General features: G+C 45.8%; 2 protein-coding genes across 6 annotated transcripts in view; both read left to right on the forward strand.

The window, feature by feature from the left end:
• Window positions 1-23,844, forward strand: part of PPP1R14C (protein phosphatase 1 regulatory inhibitor subunit 14C) — a 535,162-nt gene that overhangs the window by 435,965 nt on the left and 75,353 nt on the right. The gene's annotated exons all lie outside the window — the stretch shown is intronic.
• Window positions 1-23,844, forward strand: part of PLEKHG1 (pleckstrin homology and RhoGEF domain containing G1) — a 239,848-nt gene that overhangs the window by 115,926 nt on the left and 100,078 nt on the right. The window contains exon 1 of one of the 5 annotated variants that reach the window (XM_066247885.1): window positions 16,754-16,825. The exons of the other annotated variants lie outside the window; for them this stretch is intronic. The gene's annotated coding sequence lies outside the window, so the exon portion shown is untranslated. Of the gene's footprint in view, window positions 1-16,753; window positions 16,826-23,844 lie in introns of those variants that run through there. 5 annotated transcript variants of the gene reach the window in all.

Genomic DNA, 23,844 nt, shown 5'->3' on the forward strand with positions numbered 1-23,844 from the left:
CTCAAGGAACAGGATCAATAATGTTGAGAGCCAGTGACATTCTGTATGCACCTAATATGTGCCAGGCTCATGCCTTACACTCACTAAATGTCGTAAACCTCAGAACACCCAGTGACAACATGAGAGCTAAACAATTTTATAAACATGGCAAGTGTAAACAGTAATTAATGTCCCTACTTGCAAAATAGTTCACTCTATGAGAGACCTTAATGAAAGACGATGGATCCTCTTAGCTAAACAAACAAACAAACAAAAAAAATTTCCTTTTGACTTATAATGTAAACAAAAGAAAACTTTGAAATTGTATCCTCGTCCTTCCCTTCTGAGAATGAATCCTGGCGATCATCCCTAGCCCCTGCCAATTCTGCTAACTCCTGCTAGGTTTAGCACTGAAAGAGCCAAATTTCAGATCACAAGTTTTGGTAACTAGCTCAGAGTGAGAATAATCTTTATTATTGTGAGTAAGCAGGTTTGTATTGTTTCAGACTGGTTACGTGCTGGGTAGGTAGAGAGGGTCATTACCAAGTACCAATAGTGGAGTGAATCATGGTATGACATGCCAGGTAGGAGCTTCCAGATGTCGCATCTAAATTGGGAGGAGGAAGCATCTCATGCCAGCGCTCAGAGCTGCTCCCGCCGGCTGCCCAGCCGCCCTCAGCCTTTCCCCGTTACAGAGCAGCTGGTATCTACCATTCCTGGGGAAGATGCAGGCTAGTGAAAGCAGAAGTCTCCTTCTGGCTCAGCCGCTGACTGAGTAGGTCATCGATTCTTCTGTTCCATGACCAGAAGCATCAACACCATCTGGAAACTTGCTAGCAATGCTCAGACCCCACCGCAGACCCATCGAATCAGAGACTCTGGGGGTGGGATCCTGCTGTCTGTGTTTAGCAACACCTGCAGGTGTTTCTGACGCCAATGGAGCCTTGAGAAGCACAGGACTGGCTTCCCTGGGGCCATCCTCCCTCCTGTTGTCAGCCTCTTCTTCTAGGAAATGGGAGCTTTGTAGGAAACCCTTTCAAAGGCCTCCCTCTTTGAACTCCAGGCCCACATCCCAACCCCTCTGATTCTGTAGACCCGTGATGTAAGGTTACCTATCTGGCAGTCCTGCCCAGTGATTGAGGGGACAGGCTCTGAAATCTCACTGCCTGCGTTCAGACTCTGGTGCCCCTGCTGAGAAGCACCGTTTACCCAAGCGACCTACAGAGCCTTGTTGGGTTCTTCATCCACAAAATGGAGATGATAGCTCTGACAGCAGGGGTTTATAAGAAATTGATCCAAAGCATGTAGAACAGTACCCAGCACATAGTAAGTTCTCACACACTACGTGTTAGCAGACTTTTCTCCCGCTGGTACATTCTGGGACTCCAACAATAGGAATTAGGGTGCGCACAGCTCTATTTCCTATGCTTGGGTACCATGCGCCATGATGGATGTTTTATAACTTACATATCACCTGAATCAAATGGTAACCCATGAAATAAGATGGTCCCTGATATTGCAAAGACTGAGTTTGACTGAAGTTCAAGTCCAGGATCACGTAGTACCTTAGTATAGAGTTATGGTCACATTCTTATGACAAAGCTGTGACCTTGGAAATATATATATAAGAATTACTTCAAGAAAAAAATCCTAGTGTATGGGTATCACCCTAAAGAAAATATGCTGGTTTTTAAAATGGTGTTTGATTATTGTTTCATACCTTGATTTTTGAAGACATGCAGGATTTTGTGTAACATTTTGATATCATTGAACTACTTGGTGCCTTTGACTTTGCTTATATGCTATTGTGATCCTTGACAGTACAACTAAATTAAGTTCAAGTCTTTTCAGTTTGGCTGACTTAGTAGAATTGAATCTTTACTCTGGTAATTTGCATGAAGAGTTTAAGAAAGAGTTTAACCATAGCGAGAATTTGTTTTCTCTTGGCCTTTGAACTGCAGAGTTGAAAGGATCTTCTACAGTTGATGGTCTAACTGCAATTTTTCCCTGTTAAAATGTTGGAAATAAATCTTACTTGATTCTTTGAAGTGAGGGAAGAGAAGGCCAGGATCCCAAATGCACACTCACTAGTCCCCAACCCACACCCTCCACGCTGGCCCCGAGGGTGGGGAATACCCATAGCGCCACTGCACTCTTAATTTCACCTTTGGCTTCAGACCTGGCTCCTCATCAGCTCCTCCCAATGGAGTTGAGCCGCTCTCGAGGGGGTCCTTTCAGAACAAGCCCAAAACTAGACACAGAGGTAGCTTTTCCTGCAAGGTATCTCACCCTGACCCCCAACCTGATTTCTGATTAGTTCTAGTTATAATCTTCTATTCCTCTTTGGGGGACCCTAACTTTAAGTTTTTTGAAGTCTCTGTTTTATCAGTGACCCTATACAGTCTTTGCGGTGGTGGGATAGGGAGGATGGAGGGAGGGGTTTGGGGCAGGCAGCCACTGTGAACACCCCTGGGAACCATGGTTCTCAACCTTTCCTACACACAGGGAGCTCAGCTGCCCATGCCCCTGCCCCTTCTGGGTCCCATCCCTGGAGACTCTGATTCAGTGCCCCGGGCCAGAACCAGCAGTCGGGTTTCTTGTTGAGAATACAGCCGACGTCTACAGCCATACCACCCTGAACACGCTCGATCTTGTCTGATCTCGGAAGCTGAGCAGGGTAGGGCCTGGTTAGGACTTGGATGGGAGAATAAGCCGATGGTGGCTGTATTAGCCAGCCTGGGCCGTCACAGCACAATCCCACAGACTTGGGGGTCTAACCAACAGACATTTATTTTCTCACAGTCCTGGTGGCTGGAAGTCCAAGATCAGAATGCCAGCAGGGTTGGTTTCTGTGAGGGCTTCCTTCCTGGCTTGCAGATGGCTGCCTTCTCTCAGTGTCCTCGCATGGCTTTCACTCTGTGCAGGTGAAGAAGGAGGGATCTCTGATGTGTCTTCCCCTTCTTACATGGACTCCAGTCCCATCAGGTTAGGGCCCCACGCTTACAACACCGTTTAACCTTAACTACCTCCATGTATAACTACCTCCAAGTATAGCCACATCTATGATGTAAACTGTAGGCTTCACATATGATTTGAGGGGCTTGGGGGGCACACACCATTCAGTCCACGACAGTGATTGAAGAGGTGTCAGACAACACCCGGGAGAAAGCTGGTTTAGAGCATAGGCTAACAACGGGTGATTTCATTTGTCAGGCATTGGGTGTATAACACCGTTGTGATAACAGGTGTATTAAAATGTCTACATAGATTAAAATCTCTGTCTACAAAATATATTTAAATGCAGAGTATATTTTGAATGCCATCAGAGCACTCATTTTCATAAATTATAAGTGGTTTTGCTCATCATCTTCAAAAGAAGTTTTTAAATTAAATCATGTAGTGGAATTTTTTTTCTTTCTTTATTGACCTTAGAAGAAGGGAAAGAAAGCAAGTGAGTGAGAAACATCAATTTGTTTCTTCATGCACTCATTTGTTGATTCCTGTATGTGCCATGACTGGGAATCAAACCCAGAACCTTGGCATATCAGGCCAATGCTCTAACCAGCCGAGCTAGCCGGCCAGGGCCATGGAGCTGTTATGAGGTTCCCAGAGAAGCGCCTCAGAAGAGAGCCCCCTGAACCCGGGTTTTCCAGCCCTGTTCTGCTCTGGCCCTCACTGTGAATGTCTGGTCTCCCCTGAGCCTGGACACCCGAGTCCACCCCAGAGGCATGCTGAAATGGAAACATAGTCCTCTAAATGCACTTGAAAATTGTGAAGAGAAACACAAGCCAGTTAAGTATCTGAAGTGTGTTAGACTTGCTTGGCCCATCTCAGTCTGGAGTTGCTTCTTCCCTCGGGGAATCTTCCTGCTTCTCTCTCATCAGGATTAGGGGAAGGTAGCTCCTTCTGGTTTTCCACCCCCCTCCCCCCCCCCCCCCCCCTGCTCCTGAGGGAAGATATCACATATCAGAGGGTTTCTTCCTCAGAAACACTTGGGTATGTCTGCAAATCCTCACTGAGACCACTGCGTATTAAAATTTTATCTCCAGGGTTCAGAAAGAAATAAACATTGGTATGGGGTGCAGGATGGGGTCCCCCCCCTTTCTAGGAAAAATGCTGATGATTAATGCCTCTGGGTGTCTTCTTAAATGCTCAGTGTCAAATGCACAAGTTCTCTTGCAAGTTAGGGGCCTGCTTATTTCTCTCTTTTTTCTTGCCCATAAACCCTGTCTTCCAGCCCTTGTTTATTTTGATGGGACGAGGATCTCCAGTTCTAAGTCTTAACTTCTGTCCTATTATCTTTTTTTTAAAGGTACAACAAAAACGAACGTTTTATGAGATTAGGATATGATATGTAAATTTTGACATCTATAGTTGATCTTGGCTTGTTTTTGAGATGAGTATAACAAAGTCCCACTTCAATATTTGTAGAAGGGTCTAAAATGGCCAGCCCCCCCCCCCCCAGCCAAGTGTGGCCAGACGTCTCAAAGTGTTGTCTTTCCAGCTGTGGTTTTTTGTCTTACTGTCTCAAGATTTTTCAGTGTCAGAAAGTATGACACCAAGCTGTTGGGGTGTTTGGTTTGGCAGAATGACCAATAAAACTGCTTCTTCTCTCTTAATTCCTTCATAGACACCCTGAACAAATTCTAGCAGTTATTGAAGTATTGCAGGTTTGTGAAAGAGCTACCAGGATAAAGGCTTGGATTATTATAAAGAGTGAAAAAATGAAAACAGAAAGCCAGGAGGCTCAATGGTGGAGACGATGTAGATCTGCCCTACAATTAACAGCCTCCCACCCCTCCGCTGTGAATGCTTGTCCCTTACCCCTTCTCTAAATCTTTCCATGGTGGTTTTGATCTTAGAGTACTTTTAAATTTTTTTTTATTTTTTATTTTTTGCCTAATCTTGTACAACAAACAACAAGTGTTAGTTTTAATACTTTGTTTAACTTTCATAGGATCTACCAACTGACGAAAAGTGATTTGTTCTTACCAGCTTATTTCTGGTAACCTGGTTCATTCTAGGACTATGAACCTAGATATAGTGTAGTGTCCGAATGTGTCCATGTTGTAACCCAAAGTCAAATTCTCTAGGATCCAGGGACAGGCATGGTATGTAAGGGAGTGAAGGGGCATAGGTGTCATACAGAAGGGAGTGGTGGGGACTGCGGCAAACTGGAAAGCCCACGGCCAGAATAATGAGAGCAAGCTTAGTGCCACCTGTTGCTGCCCCGTGGGGAGGTAAGAATGGTGTTGACTGATGTTTCTTCCTCTTTTTTTTGGCAGCTGCTTCTCAAACAATAAAAAAATAAAAAATGCATGTGTATGTGAAATATCCTGACTTTTTAAAAATGTGGTTCCTCAATTGAAAGACATTTAGCCCTGGCCGGTTGGCTCAGTGGTAGAGCGTCGGCCTGGCGTGCAGAAGTCCTGGGTTCGATTCCCGGCCAAGGCACATAGGAGAAGCGCCCATCTGCTTCTCCACCCCTCCCCCTCTCCTTCTTCTCTGTCTCTCTCTTCCCCTCCCGCAGCCAGGCTCCATTGGAGCAAAGATGGCCCGGGCGCTGGGGATGGTTCCTTGGCCTCTGTCTCAGGCACTGGAGTGGCTCTGGTCGCAACAGAGCTACGCCCCGGAGGGGCGGAGCATCGCCCCCTGGTGGGCAGAGCGTCGCCCCCTGGTGGGCGTGCCGGGTGGATCCCGGTCGGGCGCATGCGGGAGTCTGTCTGACTGTCTCTCCCCGTTTCCAGCTTCAGAAAAATACCAAAAAAAAAAAGACATTTAAACCCAGTGTTGACAAACAAATCTTCAGGTCACCCTCTGCCTGCTTGGCCTCAGATCACAAAAGCTTGGGGAGTGAGTCTTCAGCTCACACCAGGCTTCCCCAGGCCTCTGGGTACCGGCTAAGTCACATTAAAAGACTAAACATTACGAGCTCCTTATCCCTTCTCACCAGCACCGGGACAAGACCTCGTCCCCTTTCCCTCTATGCCCAACCATGCCTCCCTGGCTCCCCAGCCCCCTGCCCGGCGACCCGGGGCTGCGTCCTTTCCCAGAAGTCCCTGGGATACTAGGAGGACTCAGAGTCTGATATACGCAGTCTCCAGGCTCCCCGTGGGAGTTCATCTAGTTGGCCACCCAACCCCCAGGCTGCTGGTGCCATCTCTCTCTATGGCTTGTTTTTTCTTCTCTTTGAAAAATTCTGCAGCTAAACTGCTTCATATGTTACATCTGTTCTCTCTCTCTCTCTCTTTACCACCCAGTCTCTTCTTTCTCTGGGGCATTCACAGGCTGCCAGAATGACTGGCGTGAGGTCAGCCTGAGTGGTGGCTGCTCATGAAATCAGAAACCAGTGCTTCCCCTGACCCTCTTTCCTTGTGCTGATTCCTTCCCCAGCCTCTCCCAGGGACACCAAGTCTACCATTACCACCCAGTCGTCACTCTCAGCCCCATTCTCTGCACCCCACACAGAATCTACACCTCAAAATATCGGAATCCCAGTTTCAGATATTGTCAGATTTTTCTTTTATCTTTTTTTTTTTTAACCATCTTAAATAGATCTGAAAGTCAATCAGTCACTGAGTCAATCAAAGCAACTAAACGAGGTTCCAGGTTGGGGGACAAGCGCAAAAATCTCCCAGTCTTACCCAACGTCCATGTAGGATCAGTCAGGACACCCATTAACAGTGAATTTGTTCTAATCACCATAATTGTATATGTACTTAAAGTATATGATCTCCTCAGATCAGTTAGAATAAGCCATACTTTTCATTATCTGCGTATTATAGGAGTATAATTTTTGCAGTTTTACATTATATCAACGTTTATGTTATCTCTATTCCAAGAGTATATTAGGTCAGGTACTTGCTTGAGATGCAACTCCAAATTATATAATATATACCCTTGTGGTCAAATGAGTTATTCTGTAATCTTCATTATAACCTGGTTTTCAGAATGCAGTTTTGCAGAAAGTGGAGATGAGGTCACTAAATAAGTAAAAAGCATAATCTTGGTGCTAGACGTTCGCCTACTGTCAGATGATGTTCAGAATTTTTGCGGGGAACCTTTCTCTTGATAATAGTTGAGTTAAGTGTCTATCAGAAGTTTGGCCACATAAGGAATTATAGGTAATTTAAAGCAGTTTCCCTACACAAAGGTCACATACTCTTGGTTTTCCCATCAGCTCATGGTCAGCTGACTGGAATAGTGGGGCTACATTTAGGATCCTCATGTTATAGGAGAGCCTCTTGTTATGAGAGAGCTGTAGAGTTCAGTCATTATGCCAACACATCATTCAAAACATGGAATCTTAGATTCAGAGATTAGATTAGGAAACTGTTCTTAAACGTCATAGACTATAGAGTTTTCATTTTACTAATCCAGAAGCAATCTGGAACCCAAAGAGCTTAGCGACTTGCCCAAGGTGACAGAATTGTCAACAACTGCTGAGATTCCACACAGCTCAACTCCAGGTCCTATGTCCTTTCCACGTGTCATTTCATGAGCAGTAAATGATGGTTTAGATTGAGCAACATTAGGTCAGCTCTGGGGATGGTTTTTATTGCTACATCACTCGGATGATAACCAGCAGTCACAGTGGAGACCTAACAACCGAATTCCCCAGTTTTCCTACTTCAGCTTAACCCTCTGGGGTTTGCCATTTCGCCACGTCTTTCTCCGTACAGACACCCGAGCAGCCGTATGGGTACTGGGTGGTTGTCTCTGGCTCTGGGTGTCCTTGAATGGCGATCAACTGATCCTGGGAAATACTCAAGGCTCAAATGTACAAGATCAAGCCACCTGTCCCCTAGAAGTGGCAAGGCAGCCCAAGTGAGACAGCCCCTCCCCCAGCCTGTCCTTCATGATGCCACTTCCTTTATTTTCTTTTTTTTTTTTTTTCTTTTTGTATTTTTCTGAAACTGGAAACGGGGAGAGACAGTCAGACAGACTCCCGCATGCTCCCGACCAGGATCCACCCGGCACGCCCACCAGGGGCGATGCTCTGCCCACCAGGGGGCGATGCTCTGCCCCTCCGGGGCGTCGCTCTGCCGCCACTCTAGCGCCTGGGGCAGAGGCCAAGGAGCCATCCCCAGCACCCGGGCCATCTTTGCTCCAATGGAGCCTTGGCTGTGGGAGGGGAAGAGAGAGACAGAGAGGAAGGGGGGGGTGGAGAAGCAAATGGGCGCTTCTCCTATGTGCCCTGGCCGGGAATCGAACCCGGGTCCCCCCCCGCACACCAGGCCGATTCTCTACTGCTGAGCCAACCGGCCAGGGCCAACCACTTCCTTTCAGGCTCCTTTGATGTTCACTTTAATCTGATTATACCTGATAAAAGTGCCGGACAGGGAGGTTTATGTTGTGATTTACTGAAGCCGCACCTTGTAAGAGGCCCTGTCTAGACCATTGGGCGAGAACAGTCATGGTCACTGTTCTTCCAGTGTCTGAAGAAAGAGTAAGAAAGGCCAAGGAGAGAGGCTGATGTGTACAGAGGAGAGGGTCACCTGAAGGCAGAGGAGGAAACTACGAGATACTTTAATGAGGGGGCATTGTTACAGCACCCATGGTTATTATTGTGGCATGCGCAGGACATTGGCAAACAAGATGGTCCAGAAAAACTATCGAGGTTGGGTGGTCACTGTGGGCATAACGCCAAGTATGCAGGCGGTCTGCACTTGCCAGAAGTGAAGCCACCTGGCCAGTGTCCTCTCTCTGCCTGGCTTCCCCTGGTTAACCCCTTCTTAGCATTCCGACGTCACACCTCTCTTCTGCAGGGAAGCCTTCCGTGACCACCCCAACCTAGGCCTGGTCCCCCTCTAGGTTTTCACTGCACCCCACGCCTTCCTTACAGTCCCTTAGTCGATCGTTCAGTGTCCGCCTCCCTGGTCACACTCGGGCCTCTGAGGACAGAGTATTCTCGCTGTATCTAAAAGTATGACGTAGGCAGGAGGAGCGGGGGGAGCATTTCTTTCCCAGAGGATTGTCTTTAAAAATGATACTTTTCCACAGTCTTTAAAGAAGTAGGTCGATATGAGGATTGTTAAGATTCTGAAGACCCTTTGGTGAACGCCATAGAAATGCAGGCTCTTGAGACACGTGGAGCCGGTGGTCAGAGAATGCTGCCGTTTGGAAGTACTGTCCCACATTCCTCACAGCACAGGGAGCAAACCCTGCCCCCCATGCCACTGAGCCCTGCCTCCAGGTATCCCTAAGGGTAGTTTCCCAATCAGTATTGAAGGAAGAGAGACCTGATAGCATCTCAGATAATTAAGAAAATTCAAACTGGAGGCAAGGTGTGATTTGTTAGGTATTTCCTCTAGTGGCTTTTGAAGAACTTCAGCTCAATGTGAGAAAATGCTTCAAGGGTTAGAACTGCCCCCAAGTGTGCTGGACTGTCTGAGCAGGGACCACATGCCTGGTAGCTGACAGTACCCCAGCAGAGACTGCGCGTGCCCGATGAGCTGTCGGGAAGGATGGCTCACGCACCGGAGGAAGGGTTAGACTGGCAGGACTCAGAGCCTGTTTCCGCCATTGATACACTGATATCCGAGGCTGTCAGCCCCTGTTTCCCCTCCTCAACATAAACTCCACCAGGCCAGGGACTTTTTACCTGTTGTGTTCACTGGCACATGCTTAGTGCTTAAGACCAAGCTTGTCAAGTCGAGCTGTCATCAGCAGTGCACACCAGAGATTCGGGAGTTAGTATGAAGTTGCATCAGCAGGGGACCTGGCAGGAAACAGGGACCTAGCTCTCAGCTGGTCCTCACGGAGAGTTGAACGCAGGGGCTACTTCACTGAAGGTGGTGTGATTGCGGGAGCCGGCAGGAAGTGTGAAGCCAAGAGGCTGTGGCAACGGCAGGCAGCTTTAACCATCACTCCCTGGGACAACCCACAGGGACCGCCGAGGCACACCGGAATAATCTAGTTGAGATCCCAGTGAGTGCTGGAACTGTGGAGGTCGGGCTGCCCTGAATGCAGCCACTGCTCAGCACTGGACCCCTCTTCAACCGGGGAGCAGGAAGAAATGCCCCTGTCTTTCCTTTGCCTCTTAATACTGGTGTCTCCCATTGGCCAAACCCAGCTGGAAGCCAGCCAGCAGGGGCAGGGTGTGCCGGCCTGGGCAGAGCAGGGCAGAGAGAGACTGGGAGCAACACCTGGGGAGTAACCATCACATCAGTTTATTCTGTTCTACTTTCATTACACAAATAATACATATTCGTTGAAGAAAATGTCCCATAATCCCACCTTTCAAACCTCTAGATGAATATTTTGGCTTTCTTTCTCTCTCTCTCTCTCTCTCTCTCTCTCATACACTTGTAAAGCTACGAACATTTTTATTCAGAATAAACCAAAGTGAATTTGGTTACACTTGTTTCTTGGCCCAATGAGGATGCAGCCGGCGGCTTACAGAGCGCCCTGTTTCCTTCCCTTTGTTCTGCGAACATAAACAAGTTACTTCATGCACCTCTGTGGGAACGAGGGATTAGGCAAGCCTTTGGATGCACAGAAACTTGCAGCACGTTTGGCTCTGAGCTTGGATACCAAGTAATTAAATATAAGATGAAAGGCGAGTCCAACAGAGCTCACTCTCTAGGCTGGAAAAGGAAATGGAAGGGAAGGCAACCTCGCTGAGCTGGATTCCACGGTCAACATCAAGTTTCTGTCCCCTTTTCATACAGAGCACTTGACGGGCAGTGTGAAAATAAGGGGAAGGACAGCTTAGGAAAACAGAGCGGGCGCTTCTGTCCACAGTTCCCGTGACAGCTGCGGCGTCCCACACCGCCTCGGCGCCCTCGTCACACTCGTCCTTGTTTACCTGGTGCTCGTTGGGCCTGCTCAACAGGCGCTTCCAGAAGGCACGGCCCACGTCTCGTGCCTGAGCCCGGCGTGGAGCGTGGTGTTGAGCAGGGCCCAGGTAGCGAGGGTGGCAAAGTGGTTGATGTTCTAAAATGGGGAGGGAGGGACAGGTGGGTGTCACTGTCCCTGCCAGAGCTCTGACAGGCAAAGACAGGTGTTTGAGACCATTCTCATAATATGCCTAAGGGCAGCGGGCTCCTGTCGCTTTAGTTAAAAATAAAACACCTGGAAAGTATAAAGTCATCTTAGCTCTCTCAGAGAGGAGTAAGTTCTCTCCTGCAGTGGGATCTACACTTGGCCTTTTACAAGTTTCTGCTGGAATGGAATTGTCCTCACGACTTGGCTCAGAAGCCAAAGGAACGGAAGTTCACACCACCCCACCTCAGGGCTGGAATTGGACAGCTTCCCTTGGGCGCAACCCATCTGCACTCGGATCCTGTATCTAGAGGTTAAGCTGTCAGCTACTGAGACATGGAAAGTGGGCTTGGAGTTGGGGGAGGAACACCGGTGGTGGCCCTCCTCAAGGATGTCGGTTGCTACAAGGGAGATTCAGAACAGCTCAGAGACTGACGCACAGCTGCTCTGAGCGGCTTCTCAGTGTCTCCCCTGCAGGCCCAGCTGCTCGGCGCTGCTGCTGTTGGTAACTGTCTCTACACCCACCGTCCCAGGGCTGCAGACCAGGGCTGAGCTGACAGGTCCAGCCGAGCCCTCCCCACCACACACCGCCCGGGCTGTGGAGGAAGGGCTGGCCAAGGGGATGTCCTTCCCTTCTGCCCCAATGTGAACGTGGCTCTGCAGACTCACCTGAAGGTTATGAGCCTTTATGGTGTTACTCTGAATTTGTAATAGATCTTCATTTTAATTGTTATTTTGGAAAAATACTGGTGCAGGAATTCAGCAGAGTATCCAAGTCCCCTTCTAGAAGTTCAAGTGCATTTTTTTAAAGAGTGTTTTTCAAAGTATAGATTGTGTTGCATGCCTTTCATTATGAATGGATTAGATGTGTGTTATCTCCTGGAAGAAAAAAAAAATGTGTCTGGAAACAGACTGCATTCTTAGAGGGATAATTAGTTCATTGTGCTCCATACAGAGTCCTCCCATGTGTCCTTAAAGATGGGACTGATCTAGTATCGAAAGCCAGAGGCTATTTGTAACATATTGCTTGCTTGATATCTAAAAATTGTTCAGTTCAGGAATAACTAAGACTTGATTTCATTGTCTCTGGACAATAAAGACCAAAATATCCTAATAAAAGAACAGAGCAAAAAAAAAAAAAAAAAAAAAATAGAGTCAGTGGTGGTCCTAGGGGCAGAGAAGGGCGCCCACGGAGGAATTCCTGGATCCACGCGAGTTTTAGAGACCAAGAACGTGTGTCCTTCCAGGCCAACCCGTTGGTTTTCATGGCCGACTGATATGTGATGAAGTCAATTATGACACAGTTGTAAGGTAAGAGGGGGCAGGGTGTGAGAAAGTGCTGTGAATAATGACAAATATAGAGTTGTTTTCTACAACTCTTATGAGCATGCCTGAACACCGACATTTTACTGCAGTAAGGGATGAGGAATTATATTTTCAGCTGGATAACTTGGTTCTAGTAACTATTATCTGTAGTTCGGTTTCCATTGTTAGATTCAGTACTCCAGGACTCGGAAAAAGAATGGTGCTTCCTTTTCATTTCTGCTATACTTGAGTGCTTTTGTCTGCCTTCCACCTATGTCTTCTGCTTAGGAATAAACACTTTTTTCAATTTGTAAGTTCACTTACCATGAAAATGATTTCACTTTGAAAATAGTCCGTTGGTAGAGGAAACAGATTAGATTTTTCTTTGTTTTGTCTAACAAAATATATTGTTTTCTTTGTATAACAATAGCCAGAGAATTTATAGTTGGTGACATTTTCTGGGTTTACAGTAGAGTGTCTGGAAGAATGTATATAGATTGTTAATCAACAGCACCGCAGTGCAGAGGGTGTCAGTACATTATGCTTCAATTTCAAGAGGAAGGTCAATGTGTCCTTCTAGGACAGCAGTGCGGGGGGGGGGGGGGGTGACACTTCTTGGCATGCAGTTGACTTTAATATTTATCATGTACTCTGTGGTATGCACTTAGAAAATATAATCTAATGCCTTTTTCTTTCAAAGAAAAAGAACTTAGAATAGACAGAAAAAATTAAGAATGTTTTGTCAGTGACCTGTACCTTAGAAAACCGTTGGCTTTACCATTTGTCCTGGGATATGTGTCCCCGTGGTGGCGTCTTAAATCACAGGATGGATAGGTTCACCCCCTCCTCCAGCATTTCAGTTGTTTTTGCCACATGTAAAATACGGATTGGACTGTGAAGTACCCCTTAGAACTCTGGTGCCTTTGTACCCGAAAAGGTAAGATTATTTTTGTTGACGTCGGCCTTATCCAGTATTGACTAGAGGAAGTGCAACCTTAGCCAGGGTCTGAGAAGTGTGTGCACGCCTTTGCGCCCGTTCCTCTTCCGGGGCCATTCTTTCGTCCTTCGTTGCACAGCTGCTTGGAGCTGTTGCCCGGCTGCAGAGTCAGCAGAGTGCCTGGTGAGGTCGGACCTGGTCCAGCCTCAGGAACTGCAGGCTGTTTGTGCCTCGGCCCTGTCCCTGCAGATAGCCCCGTTGCCGCCTCCTTCCTAAAAGACTGAGCGTTCCTCAGAAGGACACGCAGGCTAATTCCCATGACTGTGACTGTGACTCCATCACCGGTCCCAGAGGATATTCGAGTTTTCATTGACTGGACTTTTACCTGAAACCAAAACGAGTGGGCTCCTTGGCATAGAGTCCCAGGCCCAATGGTGGATTTCTGGGAAGGGGCGTTTTTCAATGGCGGGGCTCTCTGGTCCTCGTCCTATTAGGCCACAAGGTGGGCCCGCACTTACCTTGTTGCCGGATTGTGTCCTGCTGGCTGTAGCCACGTCCTGTGGGTGCTGGGACCCCAACCCTGCTTCCTGTTGGGGTGACCAGCACTGCGAGGGAGGTGATAAGAGCCGCTTTCCAGTAAGAATATCCTTTTCCACCCGACAAAGCGTAAATGTGCATTTTATCTGTGGCCAATCTCACTAGCGTTTAAAGCAAGATACTGCTGAGCAAAGACAATCTTTTCACCTCCTCTTAGTAGTGGCGGATGCCCTGGGCGGCAGGAAGCCACAAGGCGACCGCCCCTGTGCCTGTCGCATACCTTGGGGTTCCACGCAGCTGCGTGCAGGGAAGTCGGTGGCCACCCAGCCGGCCCCTGCCAGAGGTGTGAAAAGTCCAGTGTCTCCCATGTGCGGGATGTGGGATGGGGGAGGACCAGAAAGAACACCGTGCGGATCTGGGGTGGGACTGGGGCTTTAAGAAAATACTGAGGCGCAGAAGGCTCCTCTGCTCTCAGAGGGTGGAAAGGCCGTGCCTGTGGCTCAAGAAATGTACTTCTCTTTTCCCTTTTTCTTTCTCTGCTCTGGTGTGTCTGCACTGTCCCTCACCGAGCCCTGTGCACCCTGCAGTGGTTAATTCGCCCAGTGAATACTTACTACTGGGATAAATGTAACGGGGGAAAAAAAGTGTGTCTGTGTGTGTGTATGTGTTCCTTGCTTGAAAAAAGCTTCCAATGTAAAGGAAACTAGACTTAAAATGCAGTGAACCCTCCATGACTCCGGATGCAATTTGGCAGGGGGGTTTCAGTTACTTTCAAGGGACATAGAAGGTCTCTCCTGATCCAAGTGGATGGTTTGACTAAAGCAAGAACTGCCGGTGAACTAACAAGAGACTGAGCCAGGGGACCACATATGGCCTGTGCTGTCCTGTCAGCTGTCCTCGAAGCCGAGTCGCCAAGGCGGCGGCGTTGACAGACTGCCCGGCATCCGCAGGCCAAGGAGGTTGCTGGTTTTGTTCTCTGGTCACATACACAGCATCTCTCAGAAATGGCTTTTAAAAAACTGTTTCTCCCTCCCCCCCAAAAATCCAAGTGCTGTACAATAATACTTTATTGAGAGATAAAAGTAGTTAATTTGTGCTCTGAGGATATACCCAGAAAGCAGATGGGCCGAAAAGCCACCAGCTTCTCATCCAAGAATTGAGATCTCTGTAATCTTCCACGTGGACCCCTGATCTGCAGGATAGATCCCCTGTGGCCCTGGCTGACAGTCCAAGGCAGGAGAAAAACAATTAGGAAAAAGTTTTTATACTTAGCGTAACTGTGATAGTTACGCTGAGTATAATCAACGGCCTCAACCAATGGAAAGAGCAGTGGGCTGGAGGGCTTAGGGTAGGTCAGACGGAGCTTCTAAGATCTGAGTTGACTCTTAAGTAGAAGCCAAGGAGTCAGACGTGGTCTGGGGGATGTCATGTGGAGAGCAAGAGAGATCTCTGTGGATCCTCAGAACGAAGGCTAACGAGTCCCCACAGCCCAAGGCGGACCCTTCCTCTCAAACTGCCTTTTCAGCATCCATAATACTGTGATTTCCATCAAACTGGTAAATTCTGTGGGGGAGAAACGATTGGATCAAGTTGTCTTCTGAACTGATAAATTTCCATTCAGATGGCTTATTTAAATATCCCTTTATATGTTTGGCCTTACTTGAAGGAAATAGGCATTAAGACAAATTATCCTATTATGTTGTTAGTTTAAAATCACTTAATAGGCATGATAGAGATGGTTACATTAAAGATGATCAGCTAATGTTATTTTCCATAACCGCAAATGAATGCTTTAAATGAAACATCTCTTTAAAGGATTTTGATTCTGAGTTGAGTGTTCGGTGTCTATACATGGGCATAAGCCATAGCTTGAATTTTAGCCCCCTGATGCAATGGTATTCATTTCCAGTAACATATTTGGACTTCTGAAGACCTTCATCTAAAGAACTCAATATCTTTTCAAATGTGAACCTTTTGAATCTTTACATAAAAATACAGTTAGTAGTTTAAGACGGACAGGTGGGCTTAGGGAAACTGAAGCCCCAAACAATATGAAGTTCTCTCCTGCTAAGGTTGGGAGCTAGCTCTTCTGTCTTTATTTCTTAGCATTTATGACTCAAAAGCACAACGTTTTTCTAAGAAATGCCTCCAAGTTCACATTGTGGGAGTGTTTGTCTTCGGATAGATTTTACATAGTGGCCTTTAAAAAGTCAAGCTTCAGTGTGTTCCTGGTTCCCTTTGCTTACTTAAAACTGTTAGATGTCTTGTTAAATGAAACTTTCTTCAGATGTGTTATTCGCCGCCCCGCCCCCGCCCCCAGACGGTACCGTAAAGCTTATGTTCAAGATGCGTCCGTTGACTTTGAAACAAACTTATAATTCAGGAAGTGCAGTTGGAACTATCCAAAGATCTTGCTTCTTTTGCGGACTTGAATGAGAGCGGCGGCCGGGGCCAGCAAGGTAAAGCCGGGCGGCTTTAGGCCAGCGTGGGCTGTATTTGATGTCCGTAAAGGCAGGGCAGGCGCGGGGTGCTGCTCGGCGAAGTGTGCATTTTCAAGTCACCCACAGTGGTGTCTATTGTCCTATTTCTCAATTGAATGATGTCATGTTTCATTTAAGGCTCTTGGTGATGCTGAAGTCTGTGGTCTGCACACTAGGGGGAAAAAGGCAGTGAGAAAGTTGCAAATCAGGTTTTTTGTAAAGCCTTTGTGTGTCGGGGTTTTGAGAGATAAAAGCTGACTCATGCAATATTTCGACGGAAGGAGCTGCACAGACTAGTAAAAGCTTCTTGTTTTACCTGCCTGAGCCTCAGTGAGGTCACCGCGTCAGCTGAAGGCAGACGATGTGGCTTAGGCTGGGAGAGCAAGGTAGGTGCTAAGTGAATGTGCCCCAAACAAGCAATGCCCCGACAGCCTTGTGGCTTCCCGGGCACCGTCCACACCGTCCACAGAAGCTCTCGCGGGGGAGGGGGATTCTTCCCAACGCTGGCAGGGGCAGCAGCGTGCCTGGATATATTACAGCTGTTCTGTTATAAATGCGATCTGCAGAAAGGAGTTCTCCAACAATGGAATTAACCTAGAAGGTGATTTTTTTTTCATCCCTCTGAACTGCAGTGTGTCTTAAATGTTTGTTTGGCGGGGGGGGGGGGGGGGGGGGGGGGGGGCTAGTTTTGGTTTGGTTTTGATTGTTCCTTAAGACTGAAATATCTAGAGAGCTAAATGTTTGTGATTCTGGAGCGAACACTAAAATCTGAAGTTGCCATGCATTGAATCCTCAGCATATTAATGTGCTTTCTTTGTGAGGTTCATGCAAGTTTAGCTGGGCTGGAGGGGGGGCGGGGGGTGCAAAATAAATGTTTGCAAATTTCAGGCTTAGCAACTGTAGTGATGAAATTTAGTCTGAGTCTAGTCCTCACCAAAGTTGACTAAGTAAACGCAGTCTCCATGTTGTGTGTTGATTAGTAAGAAATACTTTTGTTAGGAGGAATAAGAAGGGAGAAGGAGGAATCGATTTTATTCAGAGCTGTTGCACATTTGGAATCTGATTTTATTGTGCTTTATTATTTTAACTTCGTGTTCTCAATATATTTGAAAGATGTTTATATTCAACAGTTCTTTTCCTTAATCCTATGGAACATAAAGTCAATTATCCCAATTTAAAACATTTAAACATTTGATACAAATTAAGGCTGTGATTTGAATTTCCTTAAATAATTTTTTTCAGGTTATAAAAGTAACACATTTGTTAAAGAAAAGTGGAATTTACAGATAAATATCAAAGTAAAAGCATCTCTTCTCTTAGTTTGCAAAAATCAATGTTAACATTTTATTATATAACCTTCAGATCTTTTTTTTCAAATGTGCATTATAAATAAGGGGCATTTTAAATTCAAAGTTAGCATCACGTTATAGATGTTTTATAAACCACCCATTTCACTCAACTGTATATAATGACCATTTTTCACACCCTCAAACCTATGAAAGGACATGACATTCAATAGTTTTATATTGGCCCTTCCAGATGGATTTATTTACCCAGATCTCTATTGTTAGACACTTTGAATTCACTTCCTCCTTTTTCTTTAAGAAAATGTTTAGTGTACTTTATGGATGGAATTATTTACTCAGCGTGCTATTGTTAGCCACTTGGATTTCTCTTCTTCTTCCTCCCTTTTTTTTTTAATTTTCTTAAAGAAAATGTCGTTTAGCCTAATGCCTCCCTCTCGACTGCACAGAGACGTTTTTGGAACCGACTGTGTTCGGTACAGATGGAGCCTGCATTCAGTACAGATGGAGCCTGCATAGATCACTCCCATTGTTTAGTCACTGCCCTGGGACTGTATTTCTATGCTAATAGGAAGGTGCTGCTCAAAGTGAAGCTGGAGTGTAGATTACTATTTAATCTAAATTAAAAATAGAGTTTTGTAGCCTTTGGAAAGTCAGTTATATATATATTTATATTTCACCATCCAAGACCTGCCATTAGTGGGAGGTAGAAGAAAGTTGCTGTTTTGTGGTTACTGCCTGTGCTGGGATTGCAGCCAGGAGTGGGCAATGAGTGCACTTGTAGCGTTATAATGCAGTTATTTCACCCCTCACGTCCTGACGGGTGGATGAGGCCTGAGGAATCATAGTGTCTGGCTGCCTAACTCACACATGAGGAAAGTAGAAACCCCAAAATTGCAAATACAAACCTTGATGGCACACAGGCAGGGCAGAGATGGAAATTCTCTGTCGAAAGGAGAGGAGAGAGTGTTGTATCATAGTCTAATTTCTGGATGGTCCTCTGAGTTCTTTCTGCACACAGTTGGACACATATTTATTCCTTTACACGCATGCACACACTGAAAAGGTCCCTTTGGCTCATTGGTATTGTGGGCTTTACACAAGTAGCTCGTGTCTAGTCCTTCATTTCCTGATCTCGAAGCTCCTTTCCCGCCCTACTGTTATATGCATCTATATCCAAGTTCAAGGAAGATTGGACTCGAAATCAGAAACCACCTTCTCTGGTTCACAGTTTAATTCTGACTACAAAGTTGCCTAACCTCCCTGTTATTTTTTTCCCTCTACAAAATTTTTAAAAGTAATAACACGTGAATACATGTTGAGGCTTTGTTCTGTTTGTTTGTTTCTTTTTGAGGATAATTTTGATACAGAGTTAAAGCAGTGGCATTTTATGGTAAAGCTGATCTGTTATAATAGACTGTTGGGTTATTGTTTGCTGCATAACAAATCACTCCAACACCCCGTGGCTTGAAACAGTGATAGTCATTCATATTCTTTCAGGGCTCCTGGGAGTCAAGAATTGAGGAGAGGCTCTGCTAGGTGGTTTAGACTCAGGGACTCATGAAGTGGCCGTCAGAAATGGTAGTGCTGTCATCCCGAAGGCATCTTACCTGTGTGTCTGGTGCCTACCGGAAATAAACAGCAGGGGCCAGCCAGCACAGCTGGGGTCCCTTGAGCATCTCTCTGTATATCAGTGTGGTCTCACCACCTGGTTTCTCCAGCACATCAGCTTCAGGATAAGCAGAGTTCCATATGATGGCTTATATCCAGACCCAGTGATCACAAGGTGCCTTTGGTCTCCTCGCTCCGCCATACTCTAGGCAGAGATTTTCAACTGGTATGCCGCAGCAGACACACTGGTACGCACAAGAATCTTTGTTTTCTTATGGTAGGATTTGTTTTCTTTTCTCTTTAGTTCTTTTCTAATGGAATTTATTGGGGGTGACACTGGTTAATAAAACCACATAGATTTCAGGTGTACCATCCATCATCCATGATCTGTGCACCACGCAACACATTCACCCGGGTGCCGCAAGAATTTTTAAAACCTGCAGTACCTGACTGTTTAGTCAGGGGCACTGACCTCTTTTCTCTTAGATTGTCAGGTAAAAGAAGTAACAACAGCAAACACAAAAATAGCTGTCCAATGTGAATGAATCAAAATTATATCTTTTTTTTTGGTCAAATCAGCAAACATACATGTTTTGGTGTGCTGCAGAATTTTAGTAATTGGCTTAGCTGTGCCATGAGATGAAAAAGGTTGAGAACCATGCTCTAGTGTCATGTCTGTGGTTCGGGCAAGGTCCCTGCCACTTCTGGGTTCCAATGGGAAGAGGGACTAATAAAGGAACAATGTCTAATGCTTGAGAGACTGACCCCTGGAGGGACGTGTGTCATGTCCATCGGTGAGAGCCTGACTCCTGGGCCACATCTAATGGCAGGAAGGCTGGGAAGTGCGTGCAACTGGAACTCAGTTTACTAAAGAAGAAGAGGGCGTGGATTTTTTTTTTCTAAAGTGAGAAGTGGGGAGGTAGAGAGACAAACTCCTGCATGTGCCCGACCAGGATCCACCTGGCATGCCCACCAGGGGGCGATGCTTGGCCCCTCTGGGGCATTGCTCTGTTGTAACTGGAGCCATTCTAGCACCTGAGGTGGAGGCCATGGAGCCGTCCTCAGCATCCGGGCCAACTTTGCTCCCATGGAACCTTGGCTGCAGGAGGGGAAGAGAGAGATAAAGAGGAAGGAGAGGAGGAAGGGTGGAGAAGCAGATGGGCACTTCTCCTGTGTGCCCTGACCAGGAATCAAACCTGGGACTTCCACACGCCAATGTGGTGGGCCGACGCTCCACCACTGAGCCAACCAGCCAGGGCCAAGGGCATGGATTTTACTGAACAACTAACAGTCCCGTCTGAAATTGTAAAAACACAACCCATAGTTTCGCTTTAATCCCACCCCATAATCTCCTTCACCTCCCACACTACACCACCACAGAAAAAACACACAGTCAAGGTAAAACTAGCTGCATTTGCATAAAAGCCTGAAGGGAATTTCCAAAGGTCCTCTTTTAACCAAAACGCAGGCCTGTGCCCTCCAACGGGGAGACTCTTGACTCGGCTAAAGCACTCTCTCTAATATAGAAGCCTCGTTGACCCGCTCGCTTAACCCCTGCTCAGCTGCAGTGGCCCTTGGACCTCTTAGTTCCCATGGAAGAGCCTAGGAATCAATCAGTAAATCATCTGAATATTTGGTATGAGACTTCACACCTTGAAGGAATTTTTGTTCTTCATTCAACCTCTCACCTCATGTTTTAACAAGAGCATTTTTGCAAAACGTCTTTCCTGCTCTTGATCTTCTTGTTCAAATACTTGCTTTACTGACTCTTCAATGTAACAAGATTTTTTTCAACTACGCATTTTGGAAATATTTTTAATTTACAGAAGAGCTGCCAAGATAAATCTAGGGCTCCTGAACGCTCATCACGCCGCTTTCCCAATGTAAATGTCATGCGTAACCAATAACCATCGATCAAACTAACAAATTACCATGGTAACAAGACTGCTGACTTCTTCACTACCAAACAGCTGCAAATAACTGTGAAAATCTTGTTCCCCGGATTGCACACGCTGAGCTTTAAAGAACGTGGCGTGGTAGTCCTGTCCCTGCTATTAATGCAAGAATCACACTGGTATTTTAGAAAACCGAGAGATGGCGGTTCATGTTGCTATCTGGGGGTTTTGTCTGTTGAGCTGTCCACTGTCTCAGAAGTGTGGAGAGGAGACAGTTTCTCTCCAGATACTGGGTATTGTCTTTGAAATGTATCAATGTGTATATTTCTTATAACTGTGACTTGGAAAAGATGTTTGAGTCTCTCTTTTTTTTTTTAAATCCTTAAGTTGGTCATTTGCAGCTTTGTGGCTCTGCTAAGGACTGGCTCTGCGTTAAATGAACTTTGCAGGCTGACAGGAAGAACGTCCTGCTTATCTTTCAGTCTGTCTTGTGCCATCTCTCTTTGAGCTATCTACAGGCAGCGTAACAAGGAGCTCCATAATTTTTGTCGTGGGTCCTAAGCACAAGACATTCTCTCAGTTTTCATGACTGTCCTGCCAATGAAGCCAGTGAGGTATTTGCAGCCTAGAATAGCAATGAACAGAACTTGGAAATGCTGAGGGCTGAGGGCCCCTGCTGTGCACAGAGTTCGGCCTGGCCTGGTCAAGCTGGCCTCGGGAGCTGTGACAGGGAGCGGGCGGCTGTGGACCCAGCAGTCCCTCCTTCAACATGTAAACACGGTCACAGGAAGCTTGGGCTTTACTTGCCATGGACAGTTTGCCTCAACCCTAAATCAGCCCAAGAGTCCAGTTAGATCCAAGAAGAGCTATTCTGGGTTTTAGCAGTGACCTTCCAAAGGAGAACAGTTAAAATCATGGAAGTTTGAAGAGCAAGGAAGGACAAGCCAAGAAACTCAAGCTCTTTCACCGAGGAAAAATGAGAGAGAGGGACGTGTCATGAAGTAAAATGTGTGAAAGTGCATCTACATGATCGCCGTGCCACCATTTCTTTTTAATTGAATATGGCACGAGAAGGAATATTTTTATTTTGGTGGCTTTTAGGCTAATGTACTTCCAGGTGTAAGAATCATTAGGATTCCAAGGCCTCTCGACCTACCTGGGCTTCCACCACCAACATCTGTAGGTTTCCCAAAGGTCAGATGGACTAATATCCTCCAGGTGGATAGAACCAGCTTATTTTAGGGTATTCATGGTCAAAATACCCATTGACACGGGCCATTATCAGTGTTTGGCAAGTTTACAGAAGATGCTGAATTATTAGGGGTGCGTGTGGGACTTGGTAAGAACAAGAGAGAGGCTCTGACAGGGAAAGGAAAGGAAAGCATCAGATTACTCAGATGTTGATATCACCTGCCAACATCCTTCACTCCGGGAAGGGGGAAAGCTTTTCTGCTCTGCAGTTTGGTCATGTTTCAGTGTATCGTGGAAATCTATCGCCCCAGTATCTAGGATGCAGCCATTGTCGCCCAGCTCTGTCTTGGCCAATTTGTGACAATATTGTGTATGAATGAATGGAGCTTAAAAAAGAAAAGACAAACTTCAAGTTATAGGCACCTCTCCATTTGTTATTATCTAGGCAAAGATTGATAAAGTAAATTTAAATCTTACAGAATCATAGAATTATCTAGAATATTTCTAGACCAGCGCTGTCCAACTAAAATATAACGCAAGCCACATAGCTAATTTGTCATTCTCTAGTAGCCACATTAAAAGTAAAATGAAGGGTGTTATATTGAGTGGGACACTTGAAACCATATCAAGACAATAAGTTAAAAATAAAAAAGGGGAAAATAGAGTAAAATAAAACCAGTGAAAAGAACTTTAAGGAGCTATTTTATTTTACCTGCTATTACAAAATATTTCAACATGTAATTAATATAAAAATTATTAATGAGGCATTTTATTCTTTTGGTTGTATAGCATACTAACTCTTTGAAATCTGGTGTATATCTTACATTTCTAGTACATTGCAATTTAGACTAGTTGCATGTCAAGTGCTTAATAGCCACATGTGGCTACTGGCTGCTATGTTGATCACTGGAGCCCTAGAAATGAATATTAAAAATTGGTGAGTTGCATCAGGAAGAATAGGCCAGACAGGGTAAAAATCATAAATTATTTTGAGGGAGGTGAGAACAGGACTAGACAGTTTTTATGAGGTATATTTCCTTACATGAGAAAACTATAATTATCTTCTAAGCAATGAATGAACATGAAAAATGTTATCCATTAGCAAACACAGCCTTGTATTATACACCATTATACAATCTAGCTTTAAATGTTTCATTTCTATCATTGGTCATTTTGGAAGGTGTTTAATTTGAGGTAGTAAGCTTGGCTGAATGCTACAGCTACCAGAAATCTCAAGCATTCTGCTTTAGATAGTGCCTGGCTGGCAGTCTGACGAGTAGGCTTGTCAGTCCAGCGGCCTAGAATACTGTTGACCCTTGAACGATGTGGTTATGTGCGCTGACCCCAGCCCAGTTGAAAATCTACATGTTACTTTTGACTCTCCAAAATCTTAAGTACTTGCAGGGGTTTGGTTCCAGGACCCTTGTAGATACCAAAATCCACAGCTGTTCAAATCTCCTATATAAAATGGCGTAGATCAATACATACAATCGGCCCTCTGCATCTGCAGACTGCCAATCATGAAGAGTACAGGTAATATTGGAAAAATACCTGTGTATAAGTGGACCCACGCAATCCAAACCTGTGTCATTCAAGGATCAGCTGTACACGGCCTGGTG

This window comes from Saccopteryx bilineata, chromosome 12 (assembly GCF_036850765.1).
Source record: "Saccopteryx bilineata isolate mSacBil1 chromosome 12, mSacBil1_pri_phased_curated, whole genome shotgun sequence".
NCBI lineage: Eukaryota > Metazoa > Chordata > Mammalia > Chiroptera > Emballonuridae > Saccopteryx > Saccopteryx bilineata.